The sequence below is a fragment of the Pteronotus mesoamericanus genome, unplaced genomic scaffold (assembly GCF_021234165.1).
Source record: "Pteronotus mesoamericanus isolate MK-2021 breed Mesoamerican mustached bat unplaced genomic scaffold, CSHL_Meso_final contig_20, whole genome shotgun sequence".
NCBI classification, from domain to species: Eukaryota; Metazoa; Chordata; class Mammalia; order Chiroptera; family Mormoopidae; genus Pteronotus; species Pteronotus mesoamericanus.
This window is the reverse complement of record NW_026555085.1, coordinates 42,333,994-42,354,377: the sequence shown is the minus strand read 5'-3', so window position 1 is coordinate 42,354,377 and position 20,384 is coordinate 42,333,994.

Genomic DNA, 20,384 nt, shown 5'->3' with positions numbered 1-20,384 from the left:
TTCAGCTCGCTGATTCATTCTTCTGCTCCATTTAGCCTGCTTTTCATTCCTTCCATTGTGTTCTTCAATTCAGGAGTTGTATTCTTCATTGCCTCTTGTCTTTTATTGGTAGTTTCTATGTCCTTTTTCATGCTGATATAGTTTGCAGTAAGTTCCTCGTACTTTACCTGTAGTTTTTTGCAATTCTCTCTGAGCTCACTGAGCTCATTGAGCTTCCTTAGAACCATTGTTTTGAACTCAATATCTGATAGTTTAATTGCCTCTATTTCATTTAGTACTCTTTCTGAGGATTTCTCCTTTCCTTTCAATTGGGGGTTATTTCTTTGTCTTCCCATTATATGTGAGACTCTTCTTTTTAGCTTCTGCTTCTTAAATTGATCTATTTTGACTTCCTGACTTTGTGGTGTGAACTTCTATGGTAGGAGACCTGTGAAATTCAGTGGTGCAGTCTCCTTGATCTCCTGAACTTGACGCCCTTGGGATGCCTTTTATGCCATTTATGTTGGCTCTCTGGAAGTAATTGGGTTTTGATTGTTGTTTGGTCATTCTTTGGTGGGTCCTTCACTCCAGCTGCTTGTGTGAGGGTCACTCTGCCCAGAGCATCTTTGTTGTTGTGCAGGTGCTACCAGGACAAAACCACAAAGCCCAGGAAACAAACCCACATCCACAAAAGTATCTCCCCCCGCAACCCCACTATCAACAGCAAATGAACCAGTATTAATAAGTCTGTAAAGAGATTAAGACTATTATAAGAAAGGAGAGAAATACATTACAGTATAAAATCTAATGGCTTAATATGCACAAACTTGATGGGCAAGAAATGAACATTAAAAAGTTATGCAGTAAAGAAAATATCACAAATCATGCAGAAGACAACAGTGGACTTCGTCTTGGTAGCCTCTAGTATTTACCGCTGTTTTTTCTTTCTGGATCTGGCTCTGATGATGTCAGATGTTGACCCTGTCTGACCTAGGCAGTCTGTTCTAGACTTACAAGAATATACTGTCTGTAGCTGTTTCCTTCAGCTGCTAATCTAGTCACTCTTCACTCAGCAGGTGGCTTAGATATGACAGGGCAGGGAAGAGTCTCTCCTGGGGGCAGGGTTATTGGGTCCTCTCATGCTGGTGCCACTCAGGTGAGTGGTCTGCCTGAGCCAGATGGCTGCTGCTGCATGGGGACGGAGTCAGCACCATGATCCAGCCAGCTACTCTCTCCATTCTCTCCCCATTGTCTAGTATTTATCACTGTTTTTCTTTCTGTTTCTACCTATGGAGATGTCAGATGTTGACCCAGTCTGACCTTAGGCAGTCTGTTGGAGACTTTCAAGGGTCTGCTCTTTGTGGCTGTCTCCTTCAGTTGTTAAGCTAGTCACTCTGCACTCATCAGTCAGGCTTAAACACTCTAGAGGGGGGCAGAGTCTCTCCTTGCGTCAGGGTTATTGTTTCCCCTCAGGCTGCTCCTACTCAGAGGGGAGTGGTCTGCCTGAGCCAGGTGGCTGCTGCTGTATGGGGGATGACTCAGAACCGGGATCCTGCTGCTTACTCTCTCAGTTCTCTCCCCAAAGCCTCTCCTCAGTCTCTTCTGATGCGTCTCTAGTCCACTGTCTCTCCTCAGGCGTCTCTAGTCCACTCTGCCCCTGCCTTTGCCAGAGTCCAGGGTAAGTGGCTACAAATGAAAATTTATGCATTGGCCCTTTAAAAGGCTCTTTGCTTCTCCAGTTGCCCATCTCTGGCAGAGAGCAATCCTGCTGTTTTCACAGCTGGCTGTTATCTGTGTACTTTTCAGGCTCTGGTGCTCTAGGCTGGGGATCCCCGCTATGGTTTAGTAGCTCTCTGGGGGATGCATACAGCTGCTTAAATATCCCTCTGGTGCTGCTGCCTGTGGGTTCCCAGCCAGCCTTCTCAAGTTTCCACCACACTCTTTACCAGTCAGGTTGTGCTGAAGCTGATTCTTCAGTCTACCCAAGGTTACAAGGTTTCTCTCTCACTCTTGTTCAGTTGTTCATCTGGATGGTTTCTCCACAATTTAGCTCTGATTCCAGATTGATCTTGGGAGGAGGTAAGTGTGACTTCTATTCACTCCTCTGCCATCTTGCCCTTTCTACTTTTTAATTAAATTGAGCATTCATATTTTCACATGCTTATAGAAATTTAATTTACTCTCTTCAAGATGACAGGAGGTCAGCTTACTTTCTGAATAAGAAATTAAAACCAGATCAATTGTTCTTAACCCTGGTTGTACATTAGAAATATCTAAATGAGATTACAAAAATTCTGATGCCCAGCTCAATAAAATATCTGGGGAATTATTTTTTAAATCTCTTTTGATTCGAACCGAGATTGAAAACTGCTGAATTAGGTGATCTTTATCTTTGATTCTCAAACTTGGTTAGATAGCAAAATCACCTAAGAACCTTCCTGAAAATGTATCCCAGCTTTCAACTCTGTGATTACAGCTAAGTGGAATTCAGACCACCGCCTGTTTTTGCTCATTCAGTGATTTAGATTTCACAAGTTACAGAAGCAAGTTAAGTGGTCTGCTTAGGGACAGTCTTAAGCTTGGACTTGGGTACAAGGACTTGAAGAACTAGCAGGGAGAGCATAACTATCATTTTTCTCTACTCTTGTTCCCCTTCCCTGCAGCTTCTCTCTCTCCTCCTATTTGGCTCAATTCCTGCCTGAAATGGAGATTTGAGGGTTGGAGTCGATTAGCACCTATAAGATCCCTACAGGTTCCAAGACCCTGGGGAAGCAAATTGAATAACATTACTAAAATCCTTCATGTATTGCTATATTTACAAAAGAATTTTGTTCTTTCACCAGAAATAGGTATTATTTAATGGTAAATATTGTCACTATTTCCTTCTTAAACCATATGTTACAACATTCTTAATACTATGGGGTCTGGGACAAATAATGCCCCTTTTTAATTACAAAATTATAAGCATGTAATTCTGTAACATAACAATATCACACTCAAGCACACCATGTAACATTTTAGGTGAAATGTTCAAAATAAAACTACAAATTATTACACCCATATTATTACCCTACCAGCCATAATCAAGCAGACATTACTTCTGCCAGACCCTGTATTTTCACTACAAATAAATTTATCAGTCTCTAAATTATAATATCTTATTAATTTCATCATTTCACAATTATAAACTCATAGAAGTCTTATGAAAATCTGTCAGGTTGAGATATACTCATTTTGCATGTGAGCAAATTGAAGTTATAATTTGTTATAGCAGCCAAGACAGGTCTTCTGTCACTTGGTTCCAACATCAATGCTCTTTCTACTGTGTTTTTTGTGGCAAAAAGTGGAAATTCTTTTTAAGAATGTGATTTTTCAGATTTTGAATGTGCTACTTACTTTCTGTTCTCTTTGAAGAAGAAAGTGTCTGGGATGTGGATATTCCATGGAATCAGTCCAATATAATTTGTGTATTATTATGTTACTTATATTTATCTTTTTTAACATGAAAATCACTGGCCATGTTTAAAAGCTATACATTTCCTGCAGAACTGCTAGCAGCACAACTTTGAAACTGAATTTTATCCTATAAAAACAGGGAAGAGTTTACTATGTGAGTGTCAGAGGAATATTTCACTATATGAGCATAGTAGGTATTTGATACATGGTACTTGAGAATAATAACAGCCATTTGTGTTAACATTCACGATACATGCATCTTGCTCATCATTGTATCAACAAGACCCAATTTGACCTTGCTCTGCAGAAAAAAAGAAAGATTTCATGTGGAAAAGCCAAAAGGAGACTGGAGACTGGAGTGCTTATATACAGGGGTCTAATTACAGGTATTTAAAACATAAACTCATTGTTTAGAATCTCTTCACAGAGAAAAGCTTGTCCTCTACCAGCTGCATTTTTCTGTGCTCTTTTCTGCTTTTATGGAAATGAACTCCTTTGTTACCCTTCCAAAGTGTTTAAATAGACTGGAGCTATATTTTGAGAGACAATTAGAAACTCTGGAGCCTTACTAAAGGTTAAAAAATTAAAAAAAAAAAAACTTTGGTAATTAACCCTCTTAATTTTACTTCATTTTGGAATGTAAAGTGAGGGAAAGAAAACCTAAACAGGAGTTGAGACCTTATTTCTAGCCCTAATTCTGCCACAAATCTGTTATAAACCCTTGGCGATGTCATCTAACTTCTCATAGCCTGTACTTCCTCATCTATGAAAAGAAAAGATTAGACAAGAATGATCTACCTTCCTAGTCTGAACATCCCATAATACTGTTTCTACAATTCTTAAGTTTAATCTTTAGTCTACACTAAGCATATCTATAATCTAAAATTTTATGTAGATATTCTCTTGAGAAATTATTTTGCTGCCACTTATATTGCTTTTTGAACTGTGGTCCTCAAACTTCCTTATAACAATCATTTAGAATGCTTATTTAAAATGTGGATTCTTGGGCATTGACCTAAGCCTACTGAACTGAAATCTTTAGGGTGGAATCTAATGTACAGCAGGATGACTATAGCTCACAATACCATATTGCATACTTGAAAGTTGTTATAAAAGTCTATCTTACAAGTTCTCACCACACACACAATTATAATTCTATGAGGTGATGGATATGTTAACTACCTTACTGCAGTAATCGGTTCACAATATACACATATATCAAATCATCACATTGTATAACTTAATCTTACACAATGTTATATGTCAATTATCTCAATAAAAATGGGGAAAGAGAATAAAAATGTTTCCAAAAAACAACTATGGGACAGTTACATATTGGAATTCTACTTGACTATAAAAAAAGAAGAAAATTTTACTCTTTGCAACAGTATGAATGGACCTGGAGAACACTATGCTAAGTGAAATAAGCCAGTTGGAGAGAAAGACAAATACCATATGATTTCACTCATATGTGGAATCTAATGAATAAATTGAACTAACAAGCAAAGCAGAGACAGACTCATAGATGGAGAGCAGATGACAGCTAATGGGCAGGGGTGTGGTTACAGGGTAGAGGGATTGAGCAAAAAGGGAGAAGGATTCGTGGACATGGACAACAGTGTGGTGACTGCTCGGGGGAGGGGAGACTAAATGGTAATGGAAAAAATACAATAAAGATTAAATTTAAAAACATAAATAAAATCTTTGGAATGGGAGGAGAGAATTCAAAAATATTTGCATCTCAACATAATTAAAATGACAAAAGTTAAAGATGAGAGAGAATCTTAAAATCAGTAAGAGAAAAACAGAGAGTTACCTACAAAGGAGTTCCTATAAGATTATCAGCTGATTTCTCAAAAGGAACCTTGCAGGCAAGAAAGGGCTGGCAAGTAATATTCAAAGTCATGAAAGACAAGGACCTACATCCAAGATTACTTTATCCAGCAAAGCTATCATTTAGAATGGAAGACAGATAAAATGCTTCCCAGACAAGATAAAATTAAAGGAATTCATCATTATCAAGCCCTTATTATATGAAATGTTAAAGGGACTTATCTAAGAAAAAGAAAAAGATCAAAACTATGAACAGGAAAATGACAACCAACCCACAATTATCAACCACTGAACAAAAATAAAACAAAACAAAACAAAACAACAAAACCCTAAGCAAACAAGTAGAACAGGAACAGAATCACAGAAATGGAGATCACATGGAGGGTTATCAGTAGGGAAGGGAAGAGGGGAGAGTGGGGGAATAGGTACGGAGAATAGGTACAGGGAATAAGAAGCATAATTGGTAGGTACAAAATAGACAGGGGGAGGTTTAGAATAGTATAGGAAATAGAGAAGCCAAAAAATTTTTATGTTTGATTGATGGACATGAAGGAAGGAGTGAGATTGCTGGAGAGAATGGGGGTACTGGGAAGAGGGGAAGAAAATAAATGGGACAACTGTAATAGCATAATCAATAAAATATACTGAAAAATATTTGAGTCTAATGAGCTCTGTGGTGATCCCTATTTCCTCTAGTGTTTGAAAACATCTCAGAATCCAAAAATAAACCATAGAAGAAAAGAGGGAAGTTTGACAGTGGGATAGTGATAACTGCTACCTCACTTTGGATGAGGAAGAAACAGGTGCAGGGGAAGGAAGGAGCAGTCTGGATGGAGAGTGTGCTCCTGGAGAACACATTTCTTTTCTAACATAGCTCACACCAGTTTGGTGTTCGAATGGACTGAAATCAGACATTGACTATGAGAACTGGTTGTGTAAAAATGTCCAACAGCCATATCATCAACGATACACTAGGTCTCTAGCTTAGATTTTCTGTGATATTCAAAATGAGATAAGTAGGTCATAGTTATATTTTATGAATGAGGAAATGGCCTGCCTCAAGAAGGAGAGAGAAAACTGAGTTAAATGATGACAACTTAGGATTTCTGGAGGTTTTTTTAAAGAGTGGAAATAAAGTCTTTGGTCAATTAAAATATATTCTTTACATGCTGGGGATTTAGCTTAAATTTTATTTATCCTATTTTGGGGACTGTCTTTTATTCTGATTTTGCCAAATTGTTAAAGAGAATCCATATAAAAACATGAATTCATGCTATGATTTTATTCCTCTACAATATTGTTTCTGTAGGTTCTACGACAATGTTGTCTTTTTAACACAAACACACATATATACGAAATAGAAAGAGAAGGGGGAAACCTCACTATTCAGTGGCTTAACTTCAGACAAGTTTGTGATCAAGCCTCAAGAATAGTCAAATGTGTTGTGTGCAAGGACACTGAAGGACCCAAGGTATTTAGTCATCTCCACTTGTGTTAATGGAGAGCTAATCAGGTAGAAGAGCCACTCTAGCTTAGAAGAATCTTTCAGGATCTACAGACATGTGGTCACACCCCAGCATAGAGTAGCAATGAATAGGGGGGGACTTGCAACCTAAAAAAGGGTTTTGACAAGGAGCAGCAACAACATAATAGCAACAATTTCATCTTTGCATTGAAGAGTGAATTTATTTTTTTCTTATATTTTTTAAAGCTTTGATTTATTTATTTTTAGAGAGATGGGAAGGGAGAGAGAAAGAAAGAGAGAGATGCATCCATGTGAGAGATCAACATCAGTCGATTGCCTCTTGTACATGTCCTGACTGAAAACCGAACCAGGCATATGCCCTGACCAGGAATGAACCAGTGACCTTCTGCTGCGTGGAATGATGCCCAACCAACTGAGCCACACCAGTCAGGGTGGAGAGTGAATTTCTAAAATTATGGTGAGTAGATTTCTGTGGTGATCTATCTCCCACTCAAGTAAAGTCTTAGTAGAGATCAGAGAATAGAAGTAAAGAGGGAAAGGGGAACACAAGATTTCATTTTCTTTCATCATGGCTTCCTAAACAAAGTAACAATTTTCTTGTTAAAGCCTTGCCTGTCTATTCATCCTTCATTTCTGATTTATTTTTTATAATATTTATGGTTATTTTGTTTATTGCTTATATTCATTTTACTAGAACCTATGCTCCCTGAAGGCATAAAGTTTGCCCAAATTGTTCATAGCTATTGCCCCAGTGCCTAGAAGAGTTTCTGGCACTGGGGCAGTTTAGTAGGTGTTCACTAAATACTCGTTGAAAGAATGAATAAATCCCTTTTAGATCATTGCCATTCCACATTCAATGATAAATAATTACTAAATTTGATGCAATTTTAGAATTGTGTCCCCAAATATGGCAAAAAAATATTTAGGAAGATGGATGAAGATTGAATATTGACCTAGTTATTTCTGGCTTCAAAATTAGGCAATTTTTAGTTACTGAGAGCTTCTGCAGTCATTGAGAGCTTCTGCTCTGGAATTGAACTATCCTGGTTTGAATTCTGGCCCTGCTACGTACTAACTCTGAAAACTTCAGCAAGTTAATTTCTCTGTGCCTTAATTTTATCCTCTGTGAAATGGCATAGCAGTAGGAAGGTAGCTCTGAATATGAAATATGTCTACAGTATTTGAAATGTGATCTTGCATATAGTATGCAGAAACAACATTTATTGTTGCTTTCTGTTGCTTCCCTGTGAATGAGTTATTTCTTCCATCAGTGGTGCTTTCAGTAGATCATGAACACAGAGTTGCATTTCTGTTCTTGACCTAAATCTAAATTTCTTGGACTATGCAGCTAAGTGACCTTTTTGAGAATCAGAATGTACGTTTGAGTTCAGGAAAATAAAGGAGGGCCACTTTTGGACAATGATGCCCAGATCACAATAACAACAACAATGATGAAATTAAAATGATTTAATATTTTATTTTAAACTATCTATCCTCCCTTCTATCTACCCATCCATCTACCTACCTGTCTGCCTATCTATTTATCTATCTACACATCTATCATTCCTACTGTAATTGTATGGCCTTCTCTATTAGGAAAATATTTATGGATATTTTCAATTTGAAACACACATATAACAATAACTTGATGTCAGGTACCATTCTATTAACATTAACATTAGAGAAAATTTGCTATTTGTCAGTGTAAACACCTATGTGTTTACTTGCTACTGTATAAATTATATTTTTTAAATTTCAAACTCAGAAACATGCTTTCATGGAGAGTTAACCTTAGTTTTTGTTCTTGGTTGTTCTGATTCATATAAGTTTCATATAATCCTATTCCTGTCTTCTAGAGTTAACAGTGAAAGTTCATCACAATGGGTTTCAGTAATAATTAAATAATAGTATTCAAATGCAACGCAACTGCTTGAACCAAGTTATTCTTAAGCTCTCCAAACTTTTGGGGATGTGCCATATTATATCCCTCAAAATGAAAAAGTCCTGTCTCTGCTCCCAGACATCTTTGAGGATTTTTCAATGACTCACAATTCTTAGAGTTCTAGCAAGTTGTTTCTTTCACTTCCTCCCAACATTCCTCTTAAAGGGAGCAGAGCTTGCCATTCTCTTTCAAGGGCTCCACCTGGGACCTCTAACTCTCATGCCTTCTAGAACATTGTTTTCACAAAGCTGTTACTTGTAGCTCATTTTGATGTATTTGTGGGAGGAATAGTGTGGTGTGAGAACATGCAATGAAAGAAACACAATAACAGTAATTTTAACAGAAAACACAAAAGACCCTGAAACATTTTCAAACATCACTATCCTGGGTATTTATGGGCATTTCCCACTATTGAGAATTTCTCACTGTTTGTCTCCTGCCATAATTTAAAATTCCTCTCTTCTATGACCCTCCCTACTTTCCTTCCTCCCTGTTTCTCATCCCCTTCACTCAGTTACTTCTCTCTTTAAAGTTTTTCCCATAAACAGAAATATGAGGTCTTTTTGGGAAAAGTCCAGCCATTGTTAATATAATGAGAATGGTTTGCATGACATCTATATAACCTCGCAGCCAACGATAGTGGACTGGAATTCACATGTGTGAATGATAACGACTTCACTGTACTAGTTAGTGGGGACGGTAGATGGCATTGAGTGAGCATGTGTACTGTGTGGCCATCATATTCAAAATGACTGAGCAAGTAGAGCAAAAGATCTGCATCAAATTTTGCATTAAGGTCGAACTTTCCTCCACAGAAACTATTCAGATGATTCAGAAGGCCACAGCTGTGGACAACTGGTGATTGGCAACTTCATCATGAAAATGCACCTGTTCATGCATCATGTCTCATACAGAGTTATTTGGTGACACATCAAATCACCCAGGTGACTCAGCCTCCCTACAGGCCACATTTGGTGCTCTTGACTTCTGGCTTTTCCCAAAACTAAAATCACCTTTGGAAGGGAAGAGATTTCAGACTGTCTGTGAGATTCAGGAAAACATGACAGGGCAGCTGATGGTGATTGGGAGAATTGTGTCAGGTCCCAAGGCATCTACTTTGAAGGGGACTGAGGTGTCCCCTGGGGGACTGACCTCCACCCAGGACCAATCTGGAATTACAACTAAATTGTTGAGAAATCACCCAGAACAAACAACTGAACAATAGTGAGAGAGAAACCTTGTAACCTCAGACAGACAGAAGAATCAGCTTTAGCACACCTAACTCGTAAGTAGTGCAGTAGAGACTCAAGAAGGCAGACAGGAAGCACACAGGCAGCAGCACCAGAAGGATATTGAAATGGCCAGTTGGATCCCCTGGGATGAGTGAGGTCTAAACCATAAGTGGAGATCTCCAGCCTACAGCACCAGAGCCAGAAAAATACATAAATAACAGCCAGCTGCAAAAAGCAGCAGGGTTGCTTTTTGCCAGAGACAACAGGTTGGAAACGCAAAGAGCTGTTTAAAGGGCCAATGCAGAAATTTTTATTTGCAGCCATTTACCCTGGTCGCTGACAAAGGCAGGGGCAGAGTGGACTAGAGACATCTGAAGAAAGACTGGGGAAGGAGGCTTTGGGGAGAAAACTGAAAGAGTAGGCAGCGGGATCCTGGTGCTGGCTCATCCTCCATGTGGCAGCAGCCATCTTGGCCAGGCAGACCACTTCCCTGAGTGGCAACACTGTGAGGGGACACAATAGCCTCACCCCTAGAAGAGACTTGGCCCTCGCCTGGTAGTGCTAAACCCTGACTGCTGAGTACAGAGTGGCAGCCGCAGATAGCAGATCCCTGGTTAAGGGGGCGGGGGGGGGCAGAATGGCCTAGAAACACCTGAGGAGAGACTAGAGATGGAAGCTTTGGGGAGAGAATGGAGAGAGTAGCTGGCTGGATCATGGTGCTGACTCCGTCCCCATGCAGCAGCAGCCATCTGGCTCAGGCAGACCACTCACCTGAGTGGCACCAGCATGAGAGGACCCAATAACCCTGCCCCCAGGAGAGACTCTTCCCTGCCCTGTCATATCTAAGCCACCTGCTGAGTGAAGAGTGACTAGATTAGCAGCTGAAGGAAACAGCTACAGACAGTATATTCTTGTAAGTCTAGAACAGACTGCCTAGGTCAGACAGGGTCAACATCTGACATCATCAGAGCCAGATCCAGAAAGAAAAAACAGCGGTAAATACTAGAGGCTACCAAGACGAAGTCCACTGTTGTCTTCTGCATGATTTGTGATATTTTCTTTACTGCATAACTTTTTAATGTTCATTTCTTGCCCATCAAGTTTGTGCATATTAAGCCATTAGATTTTATACTGTAATGTATTTCTCTCCTTTCTTATAATAGTCTTAATCTCTTTACAGACTTATTAATACTGGTTCATTTGCTGTTGATAGTGGGGTTGCGGGGGGAGATACTTTTGTGGATGTGGGTTTGTTTCCTGGGCTTTGTGGTTTTGTCCTGGTAGCACCTGCACAACAACAAAGATGCTCTGGGCAGAGTGACCCTCACACAAGCAGCTGGAGTGAAGGACCCACCAAAGAATGACCAAACAACAATCAAAACCCAATTACTTCCAGAGAGCCAACATAAATGGCATAAAAGGCATCCCAAGGGCGTCAAGTTCAGGAGATCAAGGAGACTGCACCACTGAATTTCACAGGTCTCCTACCATAGAAGTTCACACCACAAAGTCAGGAAGTCAAAATAGATCAATTTAAGAAGCAGAAGCTAAAAAGAAGAGTCTCACATATAATGGGAAGACAAAGAAATAACCCCCAATTGAAAGGAAAGGAGAAATCCTCAGAAAGAGTACTAAATGAAATAGAGGCAATTAAACTATCAGATATTGAGTTCAAAACAATGGTTCTAAGGAAGCTCAATGAGCTCAGTGAGCTCAGAGAGAATTGCAAAAAACTACAGGTAAAGTACGAGGAACTTACTGCAAACTATATCAGCATGAAAAAGGACATAGAAACTACCAATAAAAGACAAGAGGCAATGAAGAATACAACTCCTGAATTGAAGAACACAATGGAAGGAATGAAAAGCAGGCTAAATGGAGCAGAAGAATGAATCAGCGAGCTGAAGGACAAGGTAGAAAAAGCTCCCAGAAAGAGCAAGAAAATGAAAAAAAAAAACTCAAAAAGAATGGAGAGGAGTTAAGGGAAATGCAGGACAACATGAGATGTAATAATGTCTGTATAATAGGAATACCAGAAGAAGAAGAAGAGCAAGGGATAGAAAACCTGTTTAAAAAAGGTGTTTTTTTAAAACTTCCCTAATTGGAGGAGAGAAAAAGTCACACAAGTCCAGGAAACGCAGAAGGTCCCATTCAAGAGGAACACAATGAGACCCACTCCAAGACACATCATCATTAAAATGGCAAATATCAAAGACAAACAGAGAATCTTAAAGGCAGGAAGAGAGAAAAAGATAGTAACATATAAGGGAGCCTTTGTACGGCTAGCAGCTCACTTCTCAACAGAAACACTACAAGCCAGAAGGGAATGGCAAGAAATATTCCAAGTAATGAAAAGCAAAGGCCTGCAACCAAGACTGCTCTCCCCAGCAAGGCTCTCAATTAAAATGGAAGGCAAAATAAGCAGTTTCCCAGACAAAAGAAGGCTAAAAGAATACATCTCCACCAAACCAGCATTTCAAGATATGCTAAAGGGACCGCTTTAAGAAGATGAAGAAAAAGAATCTATGAATACCCAGTTCCTTTCAGTCACCATCACTTGATATTACCAATATTTTTAATACTTATTAATCTGATTGTGATAATGATGTGTTAAGTGTTACTTTATTATTTTCTGAAAATTAACCTCTTTTTCTATATTTCTTGCCTATTCCTATTTTTTAAAAAAAGCTTAGATGGCTTTTTGGTATTCTTTATCCAATTTTTGATTAAATGTTTGTAGATTTTTTTCCCTAAAAAAACCCCAAATAAACTATAAACCCTTTTTTAGATGTGTTGCAAATACTTTCCTATTCTGTTACTGGTCCTTTAACTTTTTTACATATTTATTACTATATAGCCTTAAATGTTTAATTTGGTCATACTGTCTATATTTTAATTTTTGGCTTCTGGGTTTGAATATTTTACTTCAGGGTAAGAAAAATATTATTTTGTATTTATTCTAAAACTCCTTAGATTTTACATTTTGACTCACCTGAATATTTTTTGTATAATGTGTGAAATAGGGTTCTATATTTGTTTTATTTCAAGTAATAGTGGTCCATGTACCTTATTTGTTGAATAAGGCTTATTTTCCCCATTGATTTGAAATATCAATTTAATCATATATTACATTGTTAGATATATATGTTTGTTTCTAGAATGCTCATTTTATTTCATTGATTTACTTGATTATTTCTGTGCTGGCTTCATGTTGTTTTAATTACTAAGACTTTATATTGGATTTAAATTTTTTAATATTTTATAATGGATCTTGACATTTAAAAAAGTAAATCAAATCTGCGTTTAAAAAAATAAGAAGGAAGGAATTCCTACCTTTTGCAACAACATGGATGGACCTGGAGAATATTATGCTAAGTGAAATAAGCCAGCCAGTGAAAGACAAATACCATATGATCTTACCTATAAGAGGAATCTATTAAACAAAATAAACTAATGAACAAAATAAACCACGGGCATGGAAACATGGAGCAGACTGAAAGTGACCAGAGGGGATGGGGAAGAAGGACAATGGTGGAAAGAAGGAGAAGGGACTAAACGAAAAACATGTATGAATGACCCATGGACATGGACAACAGAGTGGGAATTGACTGTGGGAACAGGGGGCAGGGTGGGATGGGTGGAGGAGGGCAAAGGGGGAAGACTTGAGATAACTGTAATAGAATAAACATGATTTTAAAATAAAAAAAATTAAAAACAATATAAATGCATTTTATTGACTATGCTATTACAGTTGCCCCAATTTTTCCCCTTTTGACCCCCTCCACCTAGTATCCACAATTCCCTCTAGCAATCACCCCCCTTATTTCATGTCCATGGGTCATGCATGTAAGTTCTCTGGCTACTCCATTTTCTATGCTGTACTTAACATCCCCTGCCTATTCTGTACCTACCAATTTGTACTTCTCAATCCCTGAACCACTTCCCCCGTTCTCTCCTTTCCCCCTCTCAACTGGTAACTATCCAAATGAGTTCCATAACAATGATTCTCTTTCTGTTCTACTAGTTTGCTTAGTTTGTTTTTTAGATTCAGTTCTTGACAGTTGTGAATTTATTGGAATTTTAATGTTCATAGTTTTGATCTTCTTTTTCTTAAATAAGTATCTTTAACATTTCATATAATAATGTTTTGGTGATGATGAACTCCATTAGTCTTATCTTGTCTGGTAGCACTTTATCTGCTCTTCTATTCTAAATAATAACTTATATGAATAGAATAATCTAGGTTGTAGGACCTTGCTTATCACCACTTTGAATATTTCTTGCCAGTCCCTTCTTGCCTGCAAAGTTTCTTTTGAGAACTTTGAGAAATTAGCAGACAGTCTTATGGGAATTCTTTTGTAGGTAGGTAACTCTCTGCTTTTCTCTTGCTGCTTTTAAGATTCTCTCTTTATCTTTAACCTCTGGTATTTTAATTATGATGTGTCTTGGTGTGGTTCTCTTTGCATCCATCCTGTTTGGGACTCTTAGTGTTTCTTGTACTTGCATGTCTATTTCCTTTGTCAAATTAGAGAAGTTTTCTTTCATTATTTTTTTAAATATGTTTTCAATTTCTTGCTATTTCTTTTCTCCTTCTGGCACCCTATGATTCAAATGTTGGTATGTTTGAAGCTGTCCCAGAGTCTCCTTACTCTACCTTCATTTTTTCCATTTTTTTTCTTCTTGCTGTTCTGATTGAATTTTTTTCTTCCTTCTTCCAAATCATTGATTTGATTCTCAGCTTCATCTACTCTACTGTTGATTCCCTGTAAATTTTTCTTTATTTCACTTAGTGTAACTTTTATCTCTGCTTGGGTCTTTTTATGTTGTTCAAATATCAAATGAGTTCCTTGAGCATCCTAATCACCAGTGTTTTGAACTCTGCATCTGATAGATTTCTTATCCATTTTTTTTTGTTTTATGTTTTCTTTAGTTTTGTTCTATTCTTTCATTTGGGCCGTATTTATTTGTCTCCTCATTTTGGCAGCCTCCCTGTGTTTGTTTCTATTTATTAGGTAGAGCTGCTTTGAGTCTCTTAGTAGCGTGGCCTAATGTAGAAAAACATACCTGTAAATTGGATGTGGTAGAGCCTTAGTTAATCTGCAGGGTGGGGCAATCCTTGTTAACTAGGTTAATGAAGTATCAATCATGGTGCATCCACTCTGTGGCTCTGTGTGAAGGAGGGCTCATAAAGGGGACAATGGCCACTCCTTGGCCTCTTGAGTTTTGTCCAGGAGGAAGCTGTCCCCCAGCTCTCACCCTGATACCAGACACTTCAGCTTCTCCTCATATGACACTGATACCCTTCAAGCTGCAGCCCGAGTGCTGAAGCCTAGAGGGAGTGAGTCTGCATAAGTCCTAAGTCCTTTGTGGGCCCTTTAAGAGGAGACAGCTGAATAACCCACAGTTTCTTACACTGCCCCAACCCCCTGTGATTTTTACAGCCAGAAGTTATAGAGACTTATCTTCCTGGCACTGGAACGCTGGGCTGCATGGTCTGGTGTGGGGCTTGGATCCCTCACTCCTGAGATATCCCTCCTGGTTTTTATCCACCACACATGGATATGGGACCATCTGTTCCATTCCACATCTGTGGGTCTCTGTCCCTCCTGCCTGTCTGAATGAATGTGACTTCTTTAATTTTTTCGTTGTTGGGCTTCCATACAGCTTGATTTTCTGATGATTTTGGGTGATAGTTATTTTGTAGTTTAGATGTAATTTTTGCTGTGATTGTGCAAAGAGGAAGCGATGTTTACTTATGCCTCCGTCTTGACCAGAAGCCTGTCTTGTATCTTCTTCAATAAATGTCTCTATTTTTCACAGTACATGGCTGGTGTCTCCTGGACAGACCTCATATGTTCTTATTTTTTTTCTCCCTCTTCCCTACTTCTTTCTCAGAAAATGACAGGGGGGCCTTTCTTAACCAAGATGATGTCTCATTTTGATGCTCTTCTAAAAAAAGTCATCTACCCCAGGATTGGATCATGCTGTTCCTCATGACAGTTCCAGAAATTCTGTGTAGAGGGGCTTTGTAAGTTTAGTCTAATTGAAAGGAAATTGAGACAGCCTGTCTTGAAATTGTATTTACATAGCAAACAAACAATATTTAACTGTACATCAGCCAAAGTCCTGGCAGAAATCAGTATTCCATTCAAAGGCATTTAGCTAAACAGAATTTACTAAAGAAATGGTTTTGAGAAGTATGGACCAGTTAGAGAAACCAACAAGGAACATTGAGACACAGTGACAGTGAGAAGCTATTACACCCCTAGGCCTAGAGGAATAAGTAAAGGAAATCGTGACTCTGAGCCTGGTGACAGCTGGTTGTGAAGGAGCCAGAAAGAGTAGTTATCTTTGGGGTTACAGGCCCCAAAGCAGGAAGAAATACCCTGCTCTCTCATTCTTCTTGCCCTTCAAGCTCCTGCAAGTGCTCCCCATGGGCCAAACCCAACCAGAAGCCAGAGGGAGCCCTGGTGAAGTAAAATGCAGGGGTTTCTTACCAATATCTAGAACAGAGGGAGGTGGGGGCTGGGTTATCTTTTCTGAATAACCAGAAAAGATTGTATTTTATTTGGGGTAACTTTGAAAGCAGAAACCGAGGAAGATTGAGGAGAGCTGAAGCACAGTTGGCCACTTCCTGGAAGGCAGAAGCAGCTACTATCAAACTTTACTTCTCACAGAAATTTTCCCCTTTTAATATGCTATAAGGCTGTTGAGGAGACAGAGGTTAGGCCTCACCTCCTTCCCTATTAATGGGAAAAGATCTGAGTTACAGGCAGAGCAAGGTGCAAGGAAAGTTTTCAAGCAGCATTCACCTTGGTCTTATCACCAAGACTCCCACCTCCTTTGCACCATAGATTAGCTCAAAACACTCTGTATTATAAAAAAAGAGAAATGCAATTTTTAAAGCATAAAACTACCCTGCAACAACTAATTCAGAAGTCAAGTTAAGCTTCAGAAGTCAAACATAATTGAGGCTGTACACTTTTGAACTTAAAATTCTTTTTTTATTACATCTAAACTCAAGCTCTTGACCAATCATGAGAAGAGTTTACATTACTCTTTGAAATCAGTGAGGCAAAAACAGATTACCAAAAGCTGGAGAGAGGATACGGGGTTGATTCTTTCCTCAGGGCTGAATACTAATTTGAGTAAATGTCTTTGTTTCTTTTCATAGGATGGATGCTGCACTATAAGGCCCTAGGTACTTCCAGCCAACTTGGCCTGTTGCCTGGCTCTTCATCTGATTGTGTCTGTAACTGCAAAGGCAGTAAAGAAAGAATTTCTGGATGAGAACTCCCATTCAACCCAACTCTCTACATGTGTCAGTGACTACCTCAACTGCAGGGGGTAATCCTAGCATGAAGATATGGGTTCTGACCTGCATGAACCTGGGGTATAGTATGGTGTCAGAGAGTATCATGAGATATCTAAGTGGAGAATACTATCTCCTATCAAGTTAATTCTGATATTACTTAAGGAATAAAAGAGAGGAGTATCCTTGGACATTCATGTTGTCCAAGCTCCTCCTGCATATTTTTGGCATCCAGAATAGCCTGTAGAAGTATTTAAATAATTACTTAAATAGATCCTAAAATCCAGTAAGGGTTGAGCTGAGTGCTTTGCATTAATTGCCTCAAAAAAACCCAAAAAACAAAAAACAAAAAACTGCAAGTTGCGTGCTAAATATTCCCATTTTGCAGAAAAAAAAAAAAAAAACATGTTTGAAGAAATCATTGGTTTCCTCAAAGACATAAAATTTGTACATGGTTGAACTGATATTAAAAACCAGTTCTGTCTGTGTTCAAAGTCTTTGCTCCTAACAATCACACCACAGTGAATGAATATGTCAGGGAGTTTGGAAGGAGGGTAGTGAGATGGTATATCATATGAATGGTTAAAGTTGTTTCCAGAATTATGACTCCATATACAACAATGAATTTAATTAGCCAGGACTCTTGGTTAGAAGTGACAAAAATCCAATTTGAAATAGCTTAAGCCAAAAAAAAAAATTTATTGGCTTTTTTAACCTAGAAGTGCAAGAGTTGGTAACTTCCAGCGTTGAACCAGACTCAGCTAATAATTTTTACTTATTTTTTTGATGTGGGTTTGAATTTGTAGGCTGCTATGCCTTCATATAGAGAAGATGAGTACGGACAGCACCAGACTTATGTAGTTTTTGTTGTCATGACTTCAAATGAATAAATAACCACCGTTCCTGATCATCCATACTCTTGACAAACACTAGGTCTGCCAGGGTCACATGCTCATCCTTGGACCAGTCACTCTGTTTGAGGGAGAATGGAATATACTCTTATTGGCTATCTTGAGTCATAGGCTTGATCCTAGCAGACAGGCTAGGGCATGTGACCAACAGCCCCAGCTATTAATAATTACCAAAGCAGAAGTAGCCTGGGTCAACAACAACAAAAAAAAGAAAATAAAAATGGGTACAAAAATTACTAACTAAATAAAACAGGGCAGTCTCTAATTGTGGTAGCTAGAAGGATGTGAGTGAGACAAGCTAATGAGAACATGATACTTGCTACCTCATTGAGCAAGAGATATGATGTGTTAAAAATAGCTCCCTTGAGCATAGCACATTAAACAAAGATAAAGAGATATTTCCTTATTCTTCAAATATAAACCAATACTACTAGCATAATGATAACTGCCTGAAGCATTTTTTTTCTTAAGAAGGAAATCAGGAATGCCCATAGACATTAACTTACTCATTACTCTTAAAACAAAAATCAGTTTAAGAGTAAGAACCATTACTATTACCTTAAAGACAGAGAGAGAGAATGAATATGAATGAAAGAATGAGAATGTCTTTATCCAAAGTTAATGCCTGGTAGACTGAATGCAGGCAATCTTTAATTTTGGAACTCTCCTGAGAGAATAACATCTAATGCTTACTTCTGGATTCTCCCAATATCAAGATCTCTCCAGAGCTGCTTTGCCAGAGGACCATCTCAGCTTTTGTCCTTTGGATTCTTCTGTCCAGCCTCCTCCTGACCGGTCAGTGCTCAGGGGTCTCAACTAAGAACCAGAGGATAGTATTGTAGATTAACTAGCCCGGAGATTACTTTCCTTTCTCCATTCTCCATCCCTCCTTCCTCCAACCACCTGAGAAATTAAACTTTTAGACTCTGCTCAACCGGCATTTCTTTTGTGCTTTCCTGTGTTACAGAAATCTTACTTTGTTGTCCTATTTGTTTATATGTGAATCTATCCCCATTTTCTCTCAGCTCTTCATCATTGGCATGATGATAAAACTCATGTTAATCATTTTTGTATTTACAGCAGTTTTTACACTGTCCAACATATAGTAGGTACTCAATAAATTTTTTGTTGAGTGAATGAGAACTTGGCCATTATTTCAAAAATTGTGAATCTCTGTTTTGTTACAAAATAGAATAGAATTCAGAGAAATTTTTGCAGAACTCAAAGAACTATGGATATTCTCAACTTAATTAAACAGCTAAATATATAATTATATACTAAGTTGCATCCATACTAGATTTTATTATGGAAAAGTAGTAACAGTATTAAAGGGTAAAGGAAAACAACAAGCTTTTAATGAACATTAGAGTCCAACAGACCTGGGGTCTATTACTGGCTGCTCTGGTTGTTATTACTGCATACTGCAATACTGCAGAATTGCCCCAACACTGACAGAGCAACAAGGCAGTTCTCCCTTGGAGCCTATCATGCATTTGCAGACAGACATGGGGCTGCAGACACGTAAAGGCTTGGCTGCTCTGGAAACATGGCTGACAGTTGATGCTGGGCTGATGACCAGAGTACCTATATATGGCCTGTCTAGCATGGAGGTCTCAGGATGGTCAGATTTCTTACATGCTAGTTAGCTTCTACCAAAGTGAGCATCACAAAAGAGCCAGGTAGATGTGGCATCACCTTTTCTGACCTAGCATGAGGAGTCATACAGTGTCATTCCCTCTGGGCTCTATGTGTTCCAGTGAATTACTAAGGCCAAAGGAAGGGGACATAGACTTTCAAAGAGAGAAATGTAACAGAATTTGTGGACTAGCTCTACCACCTAGTGTTTGAATAGTCTAGGGAAAATTAGTAATTTGACTTTTTCTATCTATAAAACTGGATCCTGGTGAAGATTAAATAAGATAATGTATGCAAAACAACTAGCTCACAGTAAGCTCTGAAATGTTCTTTTATAATTGAAAGAAAGTATATGGGCAAAATCCTTAAAGCCAACAAAATGATATCCAATAATTACATTAACTTGAAAATTGGGAAAAGACTATTACTATCTTGCATTTTTCTGTAAAAACTTCTTGAGGGACACCAGTGTCCCATGGGAACATAATTTTAAAAGAACTACATTCTAACAATATTTTTATATACACAATCATTCCAAGTTCCGATCACCTGACCCAAATGTGAACTTTTGAAACTCAATCCATTTGTTTGTAACTAC